Source organism: Argopecten irradians, chromosome 10 (genome assembly GCF_041381155.1).
Source record: "Argopecten irradians isolate NY chromosome 10, Ai_NY, whole genome shotgun sequence".
NCBI lineage: Eukaryota > Metazoa > Mollusca > Bivalvia > Pectinida > Pectinidae > Argopecten > Argopecten irradians.
In genome coordinates this window covers 4,536,390-4,558,017 of record NC_091143.1, presented here as the reverse complement: position 1 = coordinate 4,558,017, position 21,628 = coordinate 4,536,390, and the positions used below count along the sequence as shown (strand labels likewise).

At 40.0% G+C, this 21,628-nt stretch overlaps 1 pseudogene; it reads right to left on the bottom strand.

Moving 5' to 3' along the window:
- LOC138332948 (long-chain-fatty-acid--CoA ligase ACSBG2-like) overlaps window positions 1–21,209 on the bottom strand; it is a 59,769-nt pseudogene extending 38,560 nt beyond the window's left edge.
- Window positions 21,210–21,628: the final 419 nt, after the last annotated feature.

Genomic DNA, 21,628 nt, shown 5'->3' with positions numbered 1-21,628 from the left:
TTATAGAAATATCATAGTTATTAAATGTGATAGACATAGGTCTAGCATAGGTCTAGCTTTGTTAATTAACATAAACAATTTTCTTTGTCATTCTTGACACAAATAATATCTATTTACAGTCAATCTGTCTACAAACACCAGCTAAGGGATCGGGACTTTGTAATCAAGAGGACATTATACACAGGTCGAGTTGTGTTGAAATTGGGTTATTTGGGACCCTAGAAAAGTGGCCTTATTAAACAGGTGGTTTTCAACAGCGGCAGTCGCCAAGGCAGGTTTTTATATATTTAATACACTTTGTTGACAAAGTTAGCAAAAGCTGCAATATATATATATAGTACAATATAGAGTACCCTTCTATTCAATGGCTTCCATTTTTATCTGATTGACTGATACCAATAATTTTGAAGAATAGGCTTGTTATTTTCCTTTAACATCTAGTTAAATATGAATCTCTTACATTTAGTCTATACTTCATGTGGATTTTCTTATCAGATCATGCTTACTTTTTTTAAATACCATCAAGAGAACCAAAACTTTTTTTAACTGTTATGCACTGTTTTTTCGCTGAAAATGAGTAACAATAATTTATAGGTGTTCATTACCAGTATAGACGTGTACAACACTATCTACCGTATGTGTGAATAAAAACTCATTTTCTAATGATGACGGGTGAAGATGGCAGGCTTATGTATCATCACTATATATGGTAATTCGGTGGCTGTAGGATGTGACCTACTTAAAAACAATGTCACCCCTAAGTAGCTGTGGTTACATGACCTAGCTAAAACTTTTAAGTGTTTTAAAATGAGTGTTTGTCATAAAAATTGTGCTTTTTATATTTTTATTCTCACATATTCTCACAATTCATATACCAGTAGCTTTACAACCAAGCAGGTATGTCCAGTAGTAAAAGCTGTAAAGTGACTAACTCTGTTCAAAGACTACCTGCTTAAGAAGATGGGACAACATACAATACACCTCCACTCACCCATTTCATAGCAGGATCATCAAAATCTTAGTGTAAACATATTCCAACAATTCATACTTTCTTGACAAATAACAGCCTGACAATTCATACATGCCAGACAATTCATACTAGCCTGACAATTTATACTATCCTGACAATTTATACTATCCTGACAATTCAAACTATCCTGTCAATTCATACTATCCTGATAATTCAAACTATCCTGACAATTCAAACCATCCAGTCAATTCATACTCTTTTGATATTTCATACTATTCTGACATTTTATACTATTCTGACAAGTCATATTATTTTGACAATTCACACTATCTTGAAAATTCATACTAGCCAAACAATTCCTACTATCCTGACAATTCACACTCTTCTGACAATTCATACTATTTTGACAATTTATACTATTCTGACAATTCATACCAGCCTGACAGTTCATATTAAGCTGACAATTCATACTATCCTGACCATCCATACTATTCTGATAATTCATATTACCCAGACAATATTCATACTATGCTGATAATTATACTTTTCTGACAATTTATATACTGAATATACAATTTTTATATTCTGAAAATTCATACCAGCCTGACAATTTATACTATCCTGATAATTTATACTATTCTGACATTTGATACTATTCTGACAATTCATACTATCCTGACAATTTGTACTATTCTGACATTTGATACTATTCTGACAATTCATACTATCCTGACAATTTATACTATTCTGACATTTGATACTATTCTGACAATTCATACTATCCTGACAATTTATACTATTCTGACATTTGATACTATTCTGACAATTCATACTATCCTGACAATTTATACTATTCTGACATTTGATACTATTCTGACAATTCATACTATCCTGACAATTGATACTATCCTGACAATTTATACTATTCTGACATTTGATACTATTCTGACAATTCATACTATTCTGACAATTCATACTATCTTGACAATTTATACTATTCTGACATTTGATACTATTCTGACAATTCATACCGCCAGCATGACAATTCATATTAAGCTGACAATTAAAACTAATCTAACAATTCAAACTATTCTGACATTTGAGGAAAATATGTAAGACAATATTCCCTGTAAGCTGTGTACTGAGGTTGAATTACAAAGAGTATCATCACATGTTTAGTTTTCTGGGTGACTGGTGTGCTAAATCATACCTCATCAATGTAGGCAATGCTTTTAGTAAAAAAACAATTAAATCCTTGATATCAGATAGATTGGTATAAAATCACTCTTTGAAGCATCCTTTTATATACTTTAACACGTGATACAATTTATATTTTGTAAATCATAATTGTGATCCTTAAAACAATCATGGTCACAAAAATGTTTGATGTTAGTGAAAACCTCATAATAAATACATTAAATTTGACATACAATTTACTTTATCAATACCTAAAATGTAGATATTGAGAATTGATTGTATAATAAAGAGATCAATATCCATTATAACTTCCCCCAGGTCCTACTGGTTATGGTATACATGTATAGATTGAATCGTTAACAGCCACATACAGATCTGCTATCAACCTAATAAGATACACATGCTCAACGATAAAATATTGCTGGAAGCATATTTTAAGACATCTATATCAAAATCTCTCATTTAAGAAAAGTGTAAACCATATATATTCATTTATAAGCCCTCTGATTTAGTTGTATATGACTGGTAATATTACCGTTTTACCCACTCACTTACAGTGAACCTGTGGTTACAGACATACCCATTTACATACAGTAAACCTGTGGTTACAGACATACCCATTTACTTACAGTGAACCTGTGGTTACAGACATACCCATTTACATACCGTAAACCTGTGGTTACAGACATACCCATTTACATACAGTAAACCTGTGGTTACAGACATACCCATTTACATACAGTGAACCTGTGGACATACCCATTTACATACAGTGAAACCTGTGGTTACAGAACATACCCATTTACATACAGTGAACCTGTGGTTACAGACATACCCATTTACATACCGTAAACCTGTGGTTACAGACATACCCATTTACATACAGTGAACCTGTGGTTACAGACATACCCATTTACATACAGTAAACCTGTGGTTACAGACATACCCATTTACATACAGTAAACCTGTGGTTACAGACATACCCATTTACATACCGTAAACCTGTGGTTACAGACATACCCATTTACATACCGTAAACCTGTGGTTACAGACATACCCATTTACATACAGTGAACCTGTGGTTACAGACATACCCCATTTACATACAGTGAACCTGTGGTTACAGACATACCCATTTACATACAGTAAACCTGTGGTTACAGACATACCCATTTACATACAATGAACCTGTGGTTACAGACATACCCATTTACATACAGTAAACCTGTGGTTACAGACATACCCATTTACATACAGTAAACCTGTGGTTACAGACATACCCATTTACATACAGTAAACCTGTGGTTACAGACATACCCATTTACATACAGTAAACCTGTGGTTACAGACATACCCATTTACATACAGTAAACCTGTGGTTACAGACATACCCATTTACATACAGTGAACCTGTGGTTACAGACATACCCATTTACATACAGTAAACCTGTGGGTTACAGACATACCCATTTACATACAGTAAACCTGTGGTTACAGACATACCCATTTACATACAGTGAACCTGTGGTTACAGACATACCCATTTACATACAGTAAACCTGTGGTTACAGACATACCCATTTACATACAGTGAACCTGTGGTTACAGACATACCCATTTACATACCGTAACCTGTGGTTACAGACATACCCATTTACATACAGTGAACATGTGGTTACAGACATACCCATTTACATACAGTAAACCTGTGGTTTACAGACATACCCATTTACATACAGTAAACCTGTGGTTACAGACATACCCATTTACATACAGTGAACCTGTGGTTACAGACATACCCATTTACATACAGTAAACCTGTGGTTACAGACATACCCATTTACATACAGTAAACCTGTGGTTACAGACATACCCATTTACATACCGTAAACCTGTGGTTACAGACATACCCATTTACATACAGTGAACCTGTGGTTACAGACATACCCATTTACATACAGTAAACCTGTGGTTACAGACATACCCATTTACATACAGTAAACCTGTGGTGGTTACAGACATACCCATTTACATACAGTAAACCTGTGGTTACAGACATACCCATTTACATACAGTAAACCTGTGGTTACAGACATACCCATTTACATACAGTGAACCTGTGGTTACAGACATACCCATTTACATACAGTGAACCTGTGGTTACAGACATACCCATTTACATACAGTGAAACCTGTGGTTACAGACATACCCATTTACATACAGTGAACCTGTGGTTACAGACATACCCATTTACATACCGTAAACCTGTGGTTACAGACATACCCATTTACATACAGTGAACCTGTGGTTACAGACATACCCATTTACATACAGTGAACCTGTGGTTACAGACATACCCATTTACATACAGTAAACCTGTGGTTACAGACATACCCATTTACATACAGTGAACCTGTGGTTACAGACATACCCATTTACATACAGTAAACCTGTGGTTACAGACATACCCATACCCATTTACATGTGGTTACAGTACCCATTTACATACGTAAACCTGTGGTTACAGACATACCCATTTACATACAGTAAACCTGTGGTTACAGACATACCCATTTACATACAGTAACCTGTGGTTACAGACATACCCATTTACATACAGTGAACCTGTGGTTACAGACATACCCATTTACATACAGTGAACCTGTGGTTACAGACATACCCATTTACATACAGTAAACCTGTGGTTACAGACATACCCATTTACATACAGTAAACCTGTGGTTACAGACATACCCATTTACATACAGTGAACCTGTGGTTACAGACATACCCATTTACATACAGTAAACCTGTGGTTACAGACATACCCATTTACATACAGTGAACCTGTGGTTACAGACATACCCATTTACATACAGTAAACCTGTGGTTACAGACATACCCATTTACATACAGTGAACCTGTGGTTACAGACATACCCATTTACATACAGTAAACCTGTGGTTACAGACATACCCATTTACATACAGTAAACCTGTGGTTACAGACATACCCATTTACATACAGTAAACCTGTGGTTACAGACATACCCATTTACATACAGTAAACCTGTGGTTACAGACATACCCATTTACATACAGTGAACCTGTGGTTACAGACATACCCATTTACATACAGTAAACCTGTGGTTACAGACATACCCATTTACATACAGTAAACCTGTGGTTACAGACATACCCATTTTACATACAGTAAACCTGTGGTTACAGACATACCCATTTACATACAGTAAACCTGTGGTTACAGACATACCCATTTACATACCGTAAACCTGTGGTTACAGACATACCCATTTACATACAGTGAAACCTGTGGTTACAGACATACCCATTTACATACAGTGAACCTGTGGTTACAGACATACCCATTTACATACAATGATCGAACCTGTGGTTACAGACATACCCATTTACATACAATGAACCTGTGGTTACAGACATACCCATTTACATACAGTAAACCTGTGGTTACAGACATACCCATTTACATACAGTGAAACCTGTGGTTACAGACATACCCATTTACATACAGTAAACCTGTGGTTACAGACATACCCATTTACATACAGTAAACCTGTGGTTACAGACATACCCATTTACATACAGTGAACCTGTGGATTACAGACATACCCATTTACATACAGTAAACCTGTGGTTACAGACATACCCATTTACATACAGTAAACCTGTGGTTACAGACATACCCATTTACATACAGTGAACCTGTGGTTACAGACATACCCATTTACATACAGTAGAACCTGTGGTTACAGACATACCCATTTACATACAGTAAACCTGTGGTTACAGACATACCCATTTACATACAGTGAACCTGAACAATGGTTACAGACATACCCATTTTCTACAGTAAACCTGTGGTTACAGACATACCCATTTACATACAGTGAAACCTGTGGTTACAGACATACCCATTTACATACAAGTAGAACGAACCTGTGGTTACAGACATACCCATTTACATACAGTGAACCTGTGGTTACAGACATACCCATTTACATACAGTAAACCTGTGGTTACAGACATACCCATTTACATACAGTGAACATGTGGTTACAGACATACCCATTTACGTTACAATAAACCTGTGGTTTACAGACATACCCATTTACATACAGTGATACCCTGTGTTACAGACATACCCATTTATTTACATTACAGTGAAACCAGTGGTTACAAACATACCCATTTACATACAGTGGAAACCTGTTGGTTACAGACAAACCTTATTTACATTACAGTGTGACACCTGTGGTTACAGGCCAGCCCATCCCCAGACCATACCCCCCCCCATTTTACATACAAGGTTGAACCTGTTGTGTTACAGGTATCATACCCATATCTACATTTCACAGTGACCTGTGGTTACAGACAGTACCCATTTACAGGACAGTAAACCTGTGTTACGACAACCCATTTACAGGTAGCCGTAAACCTATGGTTACAGACACTTTACCCATTTACAATAACAGTGATACCTGTGGTTACAGACATACCGCATTTACATACAATGAAAAATATAATCCTGTTCGGTACATAAACAGACCCCATTTGTACATTACCCGTAACCTGTGGTTACAGACATACCCATTTACATACCGTAAATACTGTTGTGGGGTTAATGACAGTACTTTCCCATTTACATACAGTAAACCTTGGTGGTTACAGACATACCCAATTTACATACAGTGAACCTGTGGTTACAGGGACATACTGTATTCCCATTTTACTTACCCAGTTACAACCGATGTGGTGTTACAGACCTACCCATTTACATTTACAGTGAACATGTGGGTTACAGACATACCCATTTAACATACAGTAAACCTGTGGAGTGTTACAGAAATACCCATTTACATACAGGTATACACTGTGGTTAACAGAACATACCCATTTACATAGCGTAAACCTGTGGTTTACAGACGTACCCATTTTACATACAGCGTAACCTGGGTGGTTACAGAACATACCCATTTACATACAGTGAACCTGTGGTTACAGACACAACCCATTTACATACAGTGAACCTGTGGTTACAGTCATACCCCATTTACATACATGTGAACACCTGTGTTACAGACATACCCATTTAATACACAATGATCTAACATGTGGTTTAACAGAACATACCCTTTTTTACATACCGTGAAAACCTGTGGGGGTTTCTGACATTACCATTTACAACCGGTGAATACCTGTGGTTTGTTACAGAACATAAACATTTACATACCGTTGTAACCTGTCTGGGTTTACAGACAGACCCCTTTTATCATTCAGGTGATTATGTGGGTTTCAGACTTACCCTTTTCACAAACCGTTAAACCTTGTGGTTACAGACATAACCCATTTACATACCGTAAACCTTGTGGGTGACAGAAATTCCCTTTTACATACAGTGAATACCTGTTGGTATTCATGACATTACCACTTACCCAACCGTGGAAACTCCGTTTGGGGTTACAGACTTACCCTTTTACATACAGAGAACTCTGTGGATACAGACATTACCACTTTACATTAACAGTATACCTGTGGGTTACAGACATACCCAATTTACTTACAGTCCCAACCTGTGGTTACAGACATAACCAATTTACATTACCGTAAAACCTGTCGGTTACAGACTTACAAATTTAAATACGTAGAAACATTGGTGGTTACAGACATACCCTTTTACATACAGTAAAACTGTGGTGACAGGACATACCATTTTTACCATACCGTCCGTCAGTATACCTGTGGTTGATCAGACATTACCCATTTACATACATAGTAAACCTGTGTGTAACTAGGAATACCATTTACATACAAGTGGAACCTGATGGCTTACAGGAACATTACCCATTTACATTACGGTAAAACCTGTGGTTACAGACATACCCAAGTTACAAAGCCGTCAACCTGTGGTTATACAGACGATACCCATTTACATACAGTGAACCAATTTGTTACAGGACAATCCCATTACATACAGTAATACCTGGTGGTTACAGACATACCCATTTACATACAGTGAACATGATGGTTACGAGACATACCCATCTAACCTGTACAGTGAACCCTGTGGTTACAGACACCCAGTTTACATACCTTGAAAACGCAGTGGTTACAGACATACCCAAATGTGAACCTGTTTACAGACATACCCATTTACATACAGTGAACCTGTGGTTACAGACATACCCATTTACATACCTGTGAACCTGTGGTTATACCAGACATACCCATGTTACATACAGTAAACCTGTGGTTACAGACATACCCATTTACATACAGTGGAACCTGTGGTTACAGACATACCCATTTACATACAGTAAAACCTGTGGTTTACAGACATACCCATTTACATACAGTGAACCTGTGGTTATACAGACATACCCATTTACATACAGTAAACCTGTGGTTTACAGACATACCCATTTTACCATACAGTAAACCTGTGGTTACAGACATACCCCATTTACATACAGTGAACCTGTGGTTACAGACAATACCATTTACATATTTACCATTTGTTAAAACATACCCAGTTACATACCTGAACTGGTTACAGACATACCCATTTTTACATACTCTTGTAAACCTGTGGTTACAAGACATACCCATCATTTACATACATCTGTTGTAACCTGTGGTTACAGACATACCCATTTTCACTTACAGTGACTTACCTGTGGGGAGTTTACAGACATACTACATTTAACATACAGTGGAACCTGTGGTTACAGACATACCCATTTACATACCGTAAACCTGTGGTTTCACAGACATACCCATTTACATACAGTCAAACCTGTGGTTACACGACACTACCCATTTTACATACAAGTGAACCCGTGTGGTTACAGACATACCCATTTACATACAATGATTACAGACATACCCCATTTACATTACATACAGTGAACCTGTGGTTTTTACACGACATACCTCTACTTTACATACAGTGGAACCACTCAGACTTACCCATTTACATACAGTAAACCTGTGGTTACACCAGACATACACCATTTACATTACAGTAAACCTGTGGTTACAGACATACCCATTTACATACAGTAAACCTGTGGTTACAGACATACCCATTTACATACCAGTGAACCTGTGGCGTTCTACAGACATACCCATTTACATACAGTTAAACCTGTGGTTACAGACATATCCTCATTTACATACAGTGCGAACTGTCGTTACAGACATACCCATTTACATCATACAGTGAAACTCTTCTGGTGGTTCACGCGGACATACCCATTTAATACACGACATAAAAACCTGTAGCACTTAAAGCAGACATAACAGACATTACAACATACACACAGTTGGAACACCTGTGGTTACAGTCACCATACCACATTTTACAGCAACAACCTAACATGTGAACTTACAGAACATAACACCATTTAACATACAGTGAAAACATAGCATGGGCATACAACAGAACATACCACAATTTAACAAATACAGTGAACTGATGGTATTAAACAGACAATAACAAAACAATTTCACATCACAGTAAACTGTGCAGTAATACATGAAACATTTACACACAGTTTTACATACAGTGAACCTGTGGTTATCCAAGACATTCCCTTTTTTCATACTGTAAACCTGATGGTTAAAGACATACCACAACTTACATACAGTGGAACCATGTGGTTACACAGACATATTAACCCCATTTACATCACAGTCAGAACACATGTCTGGCGATTAATGAGACATACCTAACAATCATTTTACTTATACTAGTACACCTGGGGTTACAGACATACCCATGATATACCAACCGAAAACACCTGTGGCACAACGATACAAGCGCCATTGTTTAACATATTAATACAATCCTGTGGTTACAGCCATACCCATCTTTTCAACCACAGTTAACCTGTGGTTACAGACCATTACCCAATGTACCATACAGTAAAACCTGTGCGTTACAGACATACCCATTTACAATTACAGTACACCCTGTGGTTACAGACATACCCATTTACTACTTACAAGTGAACCTGTGGTTACAGACATACCCATTTACTTCAGTGCAACCTGTGGTTACAGACCATACCCAATTACAAACGTAAACCTTGTGTTAACAGACGAATACCCATTTACAATACAGTAGAACCTGTGGTTGACAGTGACATACCCATTGTACATACATTGAACCTGTGGTTAAGACATACCCATTTAACATCAGTAAACCTGTGGTTACAGACATACCCATTTACATACAGTGAACCTGTGGTTACAGACATACCCATTTACATACAGTGAACCTGTGGTTACAGACATACCCATTTACATACAGTGAACCTGTGGTTACAGACATACCCATTTACATACAGTAAACCTGTGGTTACAGACATACCCATTTACATACAGTAAACCTGTGGTTACAGACATACCCATTTACATACAGTAAACCTGTGGTTACAGACATACCCATTTACATACAGTGAACCTGTGGTTACAGACATACCCATTTACATACAGTAAACCTGTGGTTACAGACATACCCATTTACATACCGTAAACCTGTGGTTACAGACATACCCATTTACATACAGTGAACCTGTGGTTACAGACATACCCATTTACATACAGTAAACCTGTGGTTACAGACATACCCATTTACATACAGTGAACCTGTGGTTACAGACATACCCATTTACATACAGTAAACCTGTGGTTACAGACATACCCATTTACATACATGAACCCTGGTGGTTACAGATTTTACCCATTCTTACACTACCGTACACCTGGTGGTTACAGACATAACCCATTCACACTACAGTGAACATGTCTGGTTTCATGATCATACCCTTATACACATACATGTGAACCTTACTGTTCTACAGACATCACCCACTTTCATACAATGATTCGACATCATCCGGGACACATGTGAGGTTACAGACCTACCATTTACATACAGTAAACATGTGGTTACAGTAACAACACACCCATTTTACATAGCAGTGAACCTGTTGGTTACAGACATACCCATGTTACATACAGTAAAACCTGTTGTGACAAGACAATACCCTTTTTACATACAGTAAAACCTGTGGTTACGGACATACCCATTTACATACAATACAACCTGTTGGTTTATCAGACAACAACCATGATTTTTACACTTACATGTTTAACCTGTGGTATACTATGCACATACCGCTATATCACATACAGTGAACTGTGGTTAAAGATAACCCATTTTCATACAGTGATACCTGGGGTTACAAGTCATACCCATTTACATACAGTAACCTGTGGTTACAGACATTACCCTATTTACATACAGTGAACATGATGGTTACACACCATAGCGCCATATTTTACATTACAGTAAAACCGTTACAGACATTACCCCATTTGACATACAGTGAACCAGTGGAGTTATAGGCCATACCCATTTTTCATTCAGTGAACCTGTGGTTACAGACAGTACCCCATTTACTATACAGTAATCACTCACAGTGGTTATCAGACATACCCCATTTACACACAGTGACACATAGTGGTTAACAGACATACCATTTTCAAACCCGCGTAACCTGTGGTAAAGAACACACACACCATTTACTTACAGTGAAACACTGTGAGTATACAGACATACCCATTTACAATACAGTAGACGATCCTATTGTAGTTACGGACATTCCCAATTATTCATACATATAGAACCTGCTGCGTTACACAGACAATACACCATTCTCGAGCGCAGTAAACTGTGGGTTTCTACGACATACCCAATTTACAATCAGTGAACATGTGACATTACAGACATACCCATATACATACAGTGAACCACACATGGTTACAGACATACCACTAGTTACATACAGTGAACCCTTGATTAACTCGCGCACACTTTCGATTTATCAGTCCAAATTGAGATCCTATAGCATTTAACGTCCACCTAAAAGCCCTTCAACTTGTAGACCCTACACTCCCCCTTCAGATGAAGCCCCGATATGTAACAGTAGGCTCCCCCATCCACCTAAAGCTCTCCCAAATATGTTACCTTCCGATGTGGCCCCCCCCCCTCAAGTAAACTAACCCCCCCTTTCATCTTAAGCCCCCCTCCTTTTAAACCTTGGATCCACCTTCCACCCTAAGCTCCCCAATGTATCTAGACTATTCCTGTCACCGTAAAGCCCACTCCCATGTGGAAACCTAGGAGTCCTGTTCTATCGTAAAGCCCCACCCGATAGGTTACCTAGGCTTGCGAGTCCATTTTAAGCCCCCCATATGTAACCGAGGTTCCCCCTTCCATATTAAGCCTACAACCTTTAACCCCTTTTTTTTTTTAGGGGGTTCCACCTTCCATCTTAAGCCTCCAACCTATAACCTAGGATCCCCCTTCCATCTTTCCCCCCCCCCCTCCCCCCCCCCATCCCCCTAATAACCCTCTTCCACACCGTAAACCTCCCCCAAAGTATGTAACCTAGGACTCCTGTTCCACCTTAACCCCCTTCCATCTGTAACCTAGGCTGCCATTCCCTTTAAACCTGTAACCTAGGACCTCCCCATGTAACCTAGGCTGCCATTCCACTTAAGCCCCCACCTGTAATCTAGGACCCCCCCCCCCCCCCCTACCCCCCATGTAACCTAGGCTGCCATTCCACCCCCCCACCTGTAATCTAGGACTCCCCCCCCCCCCCTACCTCCCCATGTAACCCTCCATTCCCCCCCCCCCCTCCCCCCCCCCCATGTAACCTAGGCTGCCATTCCAACTTTAAGCCCCCCCTGTAATCTAGGACCCCCTCCCCCCCCCCCCCCTCCCCCCCCCCCCCCCCCCCCCCCCCCCATGTAACCTAGGCTGCCATTCCACTTTAAGCCCCCACCTGTAATCTAGGACTCCCCCCCCCCACCTACCCCCCCCCCCCCTATGTAACCTAGGCTACCACCCCCCTACCCCCCCCTACCTCCCCATGTAACCTAGGCTGCCATTCCCTTTAAGCCCCCACCCTAGGACTCCCCTTCCCCTTCCCCCCTACCTCCCCATGTAACCTAGGCTGCCATTCCACTTTAAGCCCCCACCTGTAATCTAGGACTCCCCTTCCCCCCCCCCTACCTCCCCATGTAACCTAGGCTGCCATTCCACTTTAAGCCCCCACCTGTAATCTAGGACTCCCCTTCCCCCCCCCTCCCCCCCTGCCATTCCCCCCTACCCTCCCCATGTAACCTAGGCTGCCATTTCCACTTTAAGCCCCCACCTGTAATCTAGGACTCCCTTCCCCCCCCCCCCCCCCCTACCCCCCATGTAACCTAGGCTGCCATTCCACTTTAAGCCCCCCATCTGTAATAGGACCCCCTCTTCCCCCCCCCCCCCCCCATAACCCAGGCTGCCATTCCACTTTTAAGCCCCCACCTGTAATCTAGGACTCCCCTCCCCCCCCCCCTACCTCCCCATGTAACCTAGGCTGCCATTCCACTTTAAGCCCCCACCTGTAATCTAGGACTCCCCTTCCCCCCCTACCTCCCCATGTAACCTAGGCTGCCATTCCCCCCTACCTCCCCATGTAACCTAGGCTGCCATTCCACTTTAAGCCCCCACCTGTAATCTAGGACTCCCCTCCCCCCCCCTACCTCCCCATGTAACCTAGGTGTCATTCCACCTTAATTAAGCCTCCCCCAGTATGTAACCTAGGACTCCTGTTCCACCTTAACCCCCTCCTCCATATGTATCCTAGGCTCCCCATTCCACTTTAAGCCCCCCACCTGTAATCTAGGACTCCCCCTTTGTAGGTGTTTTCCCCCCTACCTCCCCCATGTAACCTAGGCTGCCTTCTTTAAAGCCCCCACCTGTAATCTAACTCCCCCCCCCCCCCTACCTCCCCCATGTAACCTAGGCTCCCCCTTCCATAAGCCCCCCACCCTAGGACTCCCCTTCCCCCCTACCTTCCCATGTAACCTAGGATCCCCATTCCACTCTTAAGCCCCCCCACCTGTAATCTAGGACTTTCCCCCCCCTCCCCCCCCCCCTACCTCCCCATGTAACCTAGGCTGCCATTCCATCTTAAGCCCCCACCTGTAACCTAGGACTCCCCTTCCCCCCTAGCCCCTCCCCTGTAACCTAGGCTGCCATCCCCCCCCCCAACCTACCCATGTAACCCTGCCCCCCCCCCCACCTCCCCATGTAACCTAGGCTGCCATTCCACTTTTTAAGCCCCCCCACCTGTAATCTAGGACTCCCCCCCCCCCCTAATCCCATTCCCCCCCCACCTTCCATCTTGTAACCTAGAACTGCCATCCCACCCCCCACCTTCCCCCTTCCCCCCTACCTCCCCATGTAACCTAGGCTGCCATTCCCCCCTACCTCCATGTAATGTCCTGCCATTCCACTTTAAGCCCCCACCTGTAATCTAGGACTCCCCCCCCCCCCTACCTCCCCATGTAAACCTAGGCTGCCATTCCACTTTAAGCCCCCACATGTAATCTTGGACTCCCCTTCCCCCTACTACCTTAAGGCTGCCTTTTACCCCCCACCTCCCCATGTAAACTAGGCTGCCATTCCACTATTTAAGCCCCCACCTGTAATTAGGACTCCCCCTTCCCCCCTACCTCTCCAGCCTAGGCTGCCCCACTTCACCCAGTTGCACCTGTAATCTAGGCTATATCTCATTTTATGTAACCTAGGCTGCCATTCCACTTACAAGCCCCCACCTGTAATCTAGGACTCCCTTCCCCCCCCCTACCTCTGCCATCCCCAAACTCCCCATGTAACCTAGACTGCCATTCCAATTTTAAGCCCCCACCTGTAATCCTCCCCTTACCCCCTAACTCCCCATGTAACCTAGGCTGCCATTCCACTTTAAGCCCCCACCTGTAATCTAGGACTCCCCTTCCCCCCTACCTCCCCATGTAACCTAGGCTGCCATTCCACCTTAATTAAATCTCCCCCCAGTATGTAACCTAGGACTCCTGTTCCACCTTAACCATCTCCTCCATATGTAACCTAGGCTCCCCCTTTCACCTTAAGCCCCCCACCTGCTCTAGGATCCCCCTTTCCATCTTAAGCCCCACCCCTCACCCTACCTATAACCTAGGATCCCCCTTCCATCTTAAGTCCCCCCACACACACCTTATAACTAGGATCCCCCTTCCATTTAAGCCCCCCCCCACACCTATAACCTAGGACCCCTTCCATCTTTAAGCCCCCCCACACCTATAACCTAGGATCCCCTTTCCCATTTAAGCCCCCCATACACCTATAACCTAGGATCCCCCTTCCAATCTTAAGCCCCCCCACACCTATAACCTAGGATCCCCCTTCCATCTTAAGCCCCCCAGCTGTAACCTAGACTCCCCCTTCCGCTGTAAGTCCCCTCCCCATTGTAAAACCTAGGACTCCTTTATCTCTAGCTGCCATTTCCACTTTACAAGCCCCATACTACCTGTAATTCTAGGACTCCCCTCTCCCCCCTACCTCCCCATGTAACCTAGGCTGCCATTCCACCTTAATTAAGCCTCCCCCCAGTATGTAACCTAGGACTCCTGTTCCACCTTAACCCCCTCCTCCATATGTATCCTAGGCTCCCCCTTTCACCTTAAGCCCCCCCACCTGCAATCTAGGATCCCCCTTCCATCTTAAGTCCCCCCACACCTATAACCTAGGATCCCCCTTCCATCTTAAGCCCCCCCACACCTAAAACCTAGGATCCCCCTTCCATCTTAAGCCCTGCCACACCTATAACCTAGGATCCCCCTTCCATCTTAAGCCCCCCCCACATCTATAACCTAGGATCCCCCTTCCATCTTAAGCCCCCCCACACCTATAACCTAGGATCTCCCTTCCATCTTAAGCCCCTCACACCTATAACCTAGGATCCCCCCTTCCATCTTAAGCCCCCCCACCTGTAACCTAGACTCCCCCTTCCGCTGTAAGCCCCCTCCCCATATATAACCTAGGACTCCTTTTATCTAGGCTGTCAGTTCAATCTTAAGCCCCCTATAGCCTAGGATCCCCCTTTCCGTCTTAAGCCCTCACCTGTCATTTGGTTCACCCAATAAACTTAAACTTTAAACTTATCATATGGGTCAAATGAACTTAAAAACTAATGTCTATCACGGTTAGTATGTTTTTTCAAACGAACTCTCAGCTACATGTATCTGCTTGCCTTTACTCATCCACATTTAAATTTACCATACAAAGATACACTTACAATATGATCCAGTTTGCAGTCCTCAGTCCATTTCACAGTATTGTAGATGTAATCCTTATCATTTAAAACCAAATTAAAGCCTGCGTGTTGTTTTTCAGAGTGATATTTGAAAACAGATCAGTCACTAGAGCTGAACGAAGGTAATATCCTTATAGAGAGGACATGAAGACGTGACCTGAATATCTGATCAGGACACAATAGGTTTATACTGTGTATATAGTAGAAGGTAACGCGACTATACTACTATCAAACGAGGAAAAAAAAAAATCAAGATCAGACCATTCATATACAATGTAACTATAGTTATACACAGTCCATACTACAAGTTGTAGGTGTTTATATAATATAGCTATATCTACATAGTCCATACTACCAGTTGTAGGTGTTTATATAATATAGCTATATCTACATAGTCCATACTACCAGTTGTAGGTGTTTATATAATAGTGAGCTATATCTACACAGTCCTTACTACCAGTTGTAGGTGTTTATATAATAGAGCTATATATACACAGTCCATACTACCAGTTGTAGGTGTTTATTATAATAGAGCTATATCTACACAGTCCATACTACCAGTTGTAGGTGTTTATATAATAGAGCATATCTACACAGTCCATACTACCAGTTGTAGGTTTTATATAATAGAGCTTTATCTACACAGTCCATACTACCAGTTGTAGGTGTTTATATAATAGAGCTATATCTACACAGTCCATACTACCAGTTGTAGGTGTTTATATAATAGAGCTATATCTACACAGTCCATACTACCAGTTGTAGGTGTTTATATATAACATCCATACTACCATTGTAGCCATAATAGATCTATCTACACAGTCCATACTACCAGTTGTAGGTGTTTATATAATAGAGCTAATCTCACGCCATATACAGTCTATCTACACAGTCCATACTACCAGTTGTAGGTGTTTATATAATAGAGCTATATCTACACAGTCCATACTACCAGTTGTAGGTGTTTATATAATAGAGCTATATCTACACAGTCCATACTACCAGTTGTAGGTGTTTATATAATAGAGCTATATCTACACAGTCCATACTACCAGTTGTAGGTGTTTATATAATAGAGCTATATCTACACAGTCCATACTACCAGTTGTAGGTGTTTATATAATAGAGCTATATCTACACAGTCCATACTACCAGTTGTAGGTGTTTATATAATAGAGCTATATCTACACAGTCCATACTACCAGTTGTAGGTGTTTATATAATAGAGCTATATCTACACAGTCCATACTACCAGTTGTAGGTGTTTATATAATAGAGCTATATCTACACAGTCCATACTACCAGTTGTAGGTGTTTATATAATAGAGCTATATCTACACAGTCCATACTACCAGTTGTAGGTGTTTATATAATAGAGCTATATCTACACAGTCCATACTACCAGTTGTAGGTGTTTATATAATAGAGCTATATCTACACAGTCCATACTACCAGTTGTAGGTGTTTATATAAATAGAGCTATATCTACACAGTCCATACTACCAGTTGTAGGTGTCTATATATAATAGAGCCATATCTACACAGTCCATACTACCAGTTGTAGGTGTCTATATATAATAGAGCTATATCTACACAGTCCATACTACCAGTTGTAGGTGTTTATATAATAGAGCTATATCTACACAGTCCATACTACCAGTTGTAGGTGTTTATATATAATAGAGCTATATCTACACAGTCATACTACCAGTTGTAGGTGTTTATATAATAGAGCTATATCTACACAGTCCATACTACCAGTTGTAGGTTGTTTATATAATAGAGCTATATCTACACAGTCCATACTACCAGTTGTAGGTGTTATATATAATAGAGCTATATCTACACAGTCCATACTACCAGTTGTAGGTGTTTATATAATAGAGCTATATCTACACAGTCCATACTACCAGTTGTAGGTGTTTATATAAATAGAGCTATATCTACACAGTCCATACTACCAGTTGTAGGTGTTTATATAATAGAATAGAGCTATATCTACACAGTCCATACTACCAGTTGTAGGTGTCTATATAATAGAACATTTCAGCAGGTTCTAACAGCAAGTTTTTATGGATGCGCAACTGAGTATCTTGATCATGCACTGAAGTGAAGCATCATTGAGCAGGGTCTGCACCCCTGGATTATTAGCCCTTTTGTACCATAGTGTAAACTGCAATAACAATGTGTCATAATTTTCAACTTATCAACGTCAACTTGACTTTTTTTTTTGAATCCCTCAGTTTAGGTTACATTCATTTTGCATAATGTTCTATCAAACATCGTACTAAACAACTGATTAGTAGTCATTTGAGAACTAGAAACTTTAGACATAAGGAGGCCAATGGAAGTTGGCAGTGAGGACAGCTTTTTATCATGGATAATTCACAGATCACCAAGCAGTGTGTCAAGCTTGTAAACACACATGTACCTATAATCAATGTCAAACAAACATCTTACCAGATATATATACACAATACTAAATGCAAAGTCATGGTCAGTTTGATTGATGTGTGGTGATCAATCAATACTATGTATTTTTACTGACATACATTCACAACACAAGTTCCTGGAAAAAATATAGAGTAAATTTTGATAAATTCAGATGATACCCATCATGCTTCATTTATCGGGCTTCTGGAGTCTAAGAATCAAATCCTAAAATTGATAAATTCTCAAGGTAACCTTATCCAGTGTGAACAAGTGTACAATATAATAAGTTTAATAGATAATTTGTATATCAACTGTTGAATAATTTGTATTTATAAATGTATATACCATCAGTCATTATTTCCTGTAATCTGTCTGTCCGATACAATTTGTACAAGTGACTAGTCATTGAAGTTATATCATACAAAGATTATTGAATGTTTATGACTAACCTTTTAATAAATATTTTTATATTGATAACATTTTAAGTTCATTAACTTAACTTATTTAGCACTAAGATCTTTCTTCGGTTTGTGCGTTAGAGAGACCACGACACTACTTTACAATATTACGAGTACACACCTAACTCAAACCCTCGGAAGTTTTAACAAATCAAGATTCTGTTGATTGAATACAAGATAATAATCAATTTTTATTTGCGTTCATACTAAATCCGACTTTCTGATTGGCAGATACCTTTTCTTCATATACTATATAAAAAAAATAATCAGAGAATGGCACGAAAACCCGACGTTATCATGACGTCACAATAGAGATGTCAAGGTTGCGTATTGTTTTATGTTATCAAATAGTCTGAAAAATTAATTATAAGCATTGATGCTACAATTTATACTGAGTGAATCCGCTGTGGGGATTCTCACAAAAGCTTGCAAACAAAATTTCTTTCATATCCCAACGAAATTAAAAAATAGTGACATCAAAAAAATTAATGCTTAACTCAATCGCAGCCAGTAGATTTCTGTGTATTTCTGTACTAAAGAGTTTAAATGATCATGATTATATATCTATGACAAACTAAACATGTCTGCCACTATGACTCACTAGAAGCTTTGATGGAGAAAATTATTCTGATGTAAATTCTGATTTCCTCTCACATCACACTGAACCTAAAGAACCAGTATATATATACAATGTATGCATATGACAAAATCTGCTGACAGAAAGTTTTTATATATAGTCCTAACTGGAGAAAAAAATTGTAAACTGTACTACTATACCAATGTTTAAGTAAATCATAAAGCTACTTACCAATAAATGTAAACAGTAAGCGCAGTGTAATATTATTGGGATTAACAGTAGGCCTTCTGCTATGACAAGTTAGTGAATGTGCAAAACCAAATTCTAGTTGAACTAGTAAACATTTCTAAGGCTAATATTTTTTCAAATGCTCAAAAGTGACAAACATATATTGTAAAAGAAGTTAGATAAAATAAAGTATCAAACTATGCTACCATAAAAACAAAGTTTGAAGATGCTTATCAAATGTTTTGGGTACATTTAGCTGCCCGACACCCAAACCTGAAAATCACAGGTCATGTCGTCAGCTAATTAATGGGTACTGCCAATTACTGTATAGGGGTATGACACGGTGTCGTCTGATCATCACTTACATGTACAATTATGGGTATAGTCACAGGGACCTGGCACGATTTATTTAAACTAACAGTATACATATATACATATTATAGTATCATACCCTTGATACTATAATATATATATGTACACTGTTGGTTAAAAATTTTCGTGCCAGGTCCCTGTGGGTATAGTGCACTACTGTAGTTTACCTGTAGTTTATCTGTAGTGCACTACTACTTTAAACAAAGTGTACTAGAAAGTGTTCTGGTGTAATGATACACAACTGGTTGTATTAAATACAAGTAACACGCATACGTGTAGGTGTCGCACTCGGCAGCGTGCATAACACGTGGTGCAGCTTTTCGTATACATAATTGTTGACATGCACGTGGCTTAATGGCGGATCAGTGGAAAATACGTCAACTACATAAAATCTTTATGTATGTATGTGCCGACAAAACTTAGCTTACTTCGTGTGTACTTGTCTGTTACTAAGAATTTGGTCAATGCCAATTCAACATGCATAACACTTGACTGTAGGTGCCGCCTGCATATATAAAGCTTTCGACATGTCTGGTATAATTATCATCAATCATGAATTGGTCAAATTAAATTCCGCTTACCTGGAAGTTACGTGTACATCCGTTTACTCTGATAATTAATTATACACACCGGCGGGCGGCAGTCTTTTTGCTGTAAACAACTTTTGGCAATTTGACCTCTGACCTCGTGCCTACTGAAGAGAATCCAAGTGTATACGTGTACGTATAAATGTAGTAGCTAGATGTAGCTGGCTACCGTATATCATACCTGTGAGGCAGAAATCCTATCTTTTTTCTGTAACTGTTTCATTGATGTCGTAAAGCCTCTTATATTCTAATGACCGACTACAGGTGTATGTTGTATAATACTGAACGTGTACAAATGGTCTATATGTGTAATTTACAGCTGCAAACACAGCAGTGACAGCTGGAATCTATGGATTACCCCTTGATTACTATATATCGTATCATATAACTCTGTAAACAAGCTCGCCCAAGGTTACGAAGAACAAGCTAGTCAATCAATTTTAACATCTATTTAAAACGTGTAAGTTACATCAAGGACGTATAATCTTTGTTACATGTATAATTAATCTGCTTAAGAACATGATCATATATTTGATCAATAATAGAATGAATACAGCAACCAGGTAACG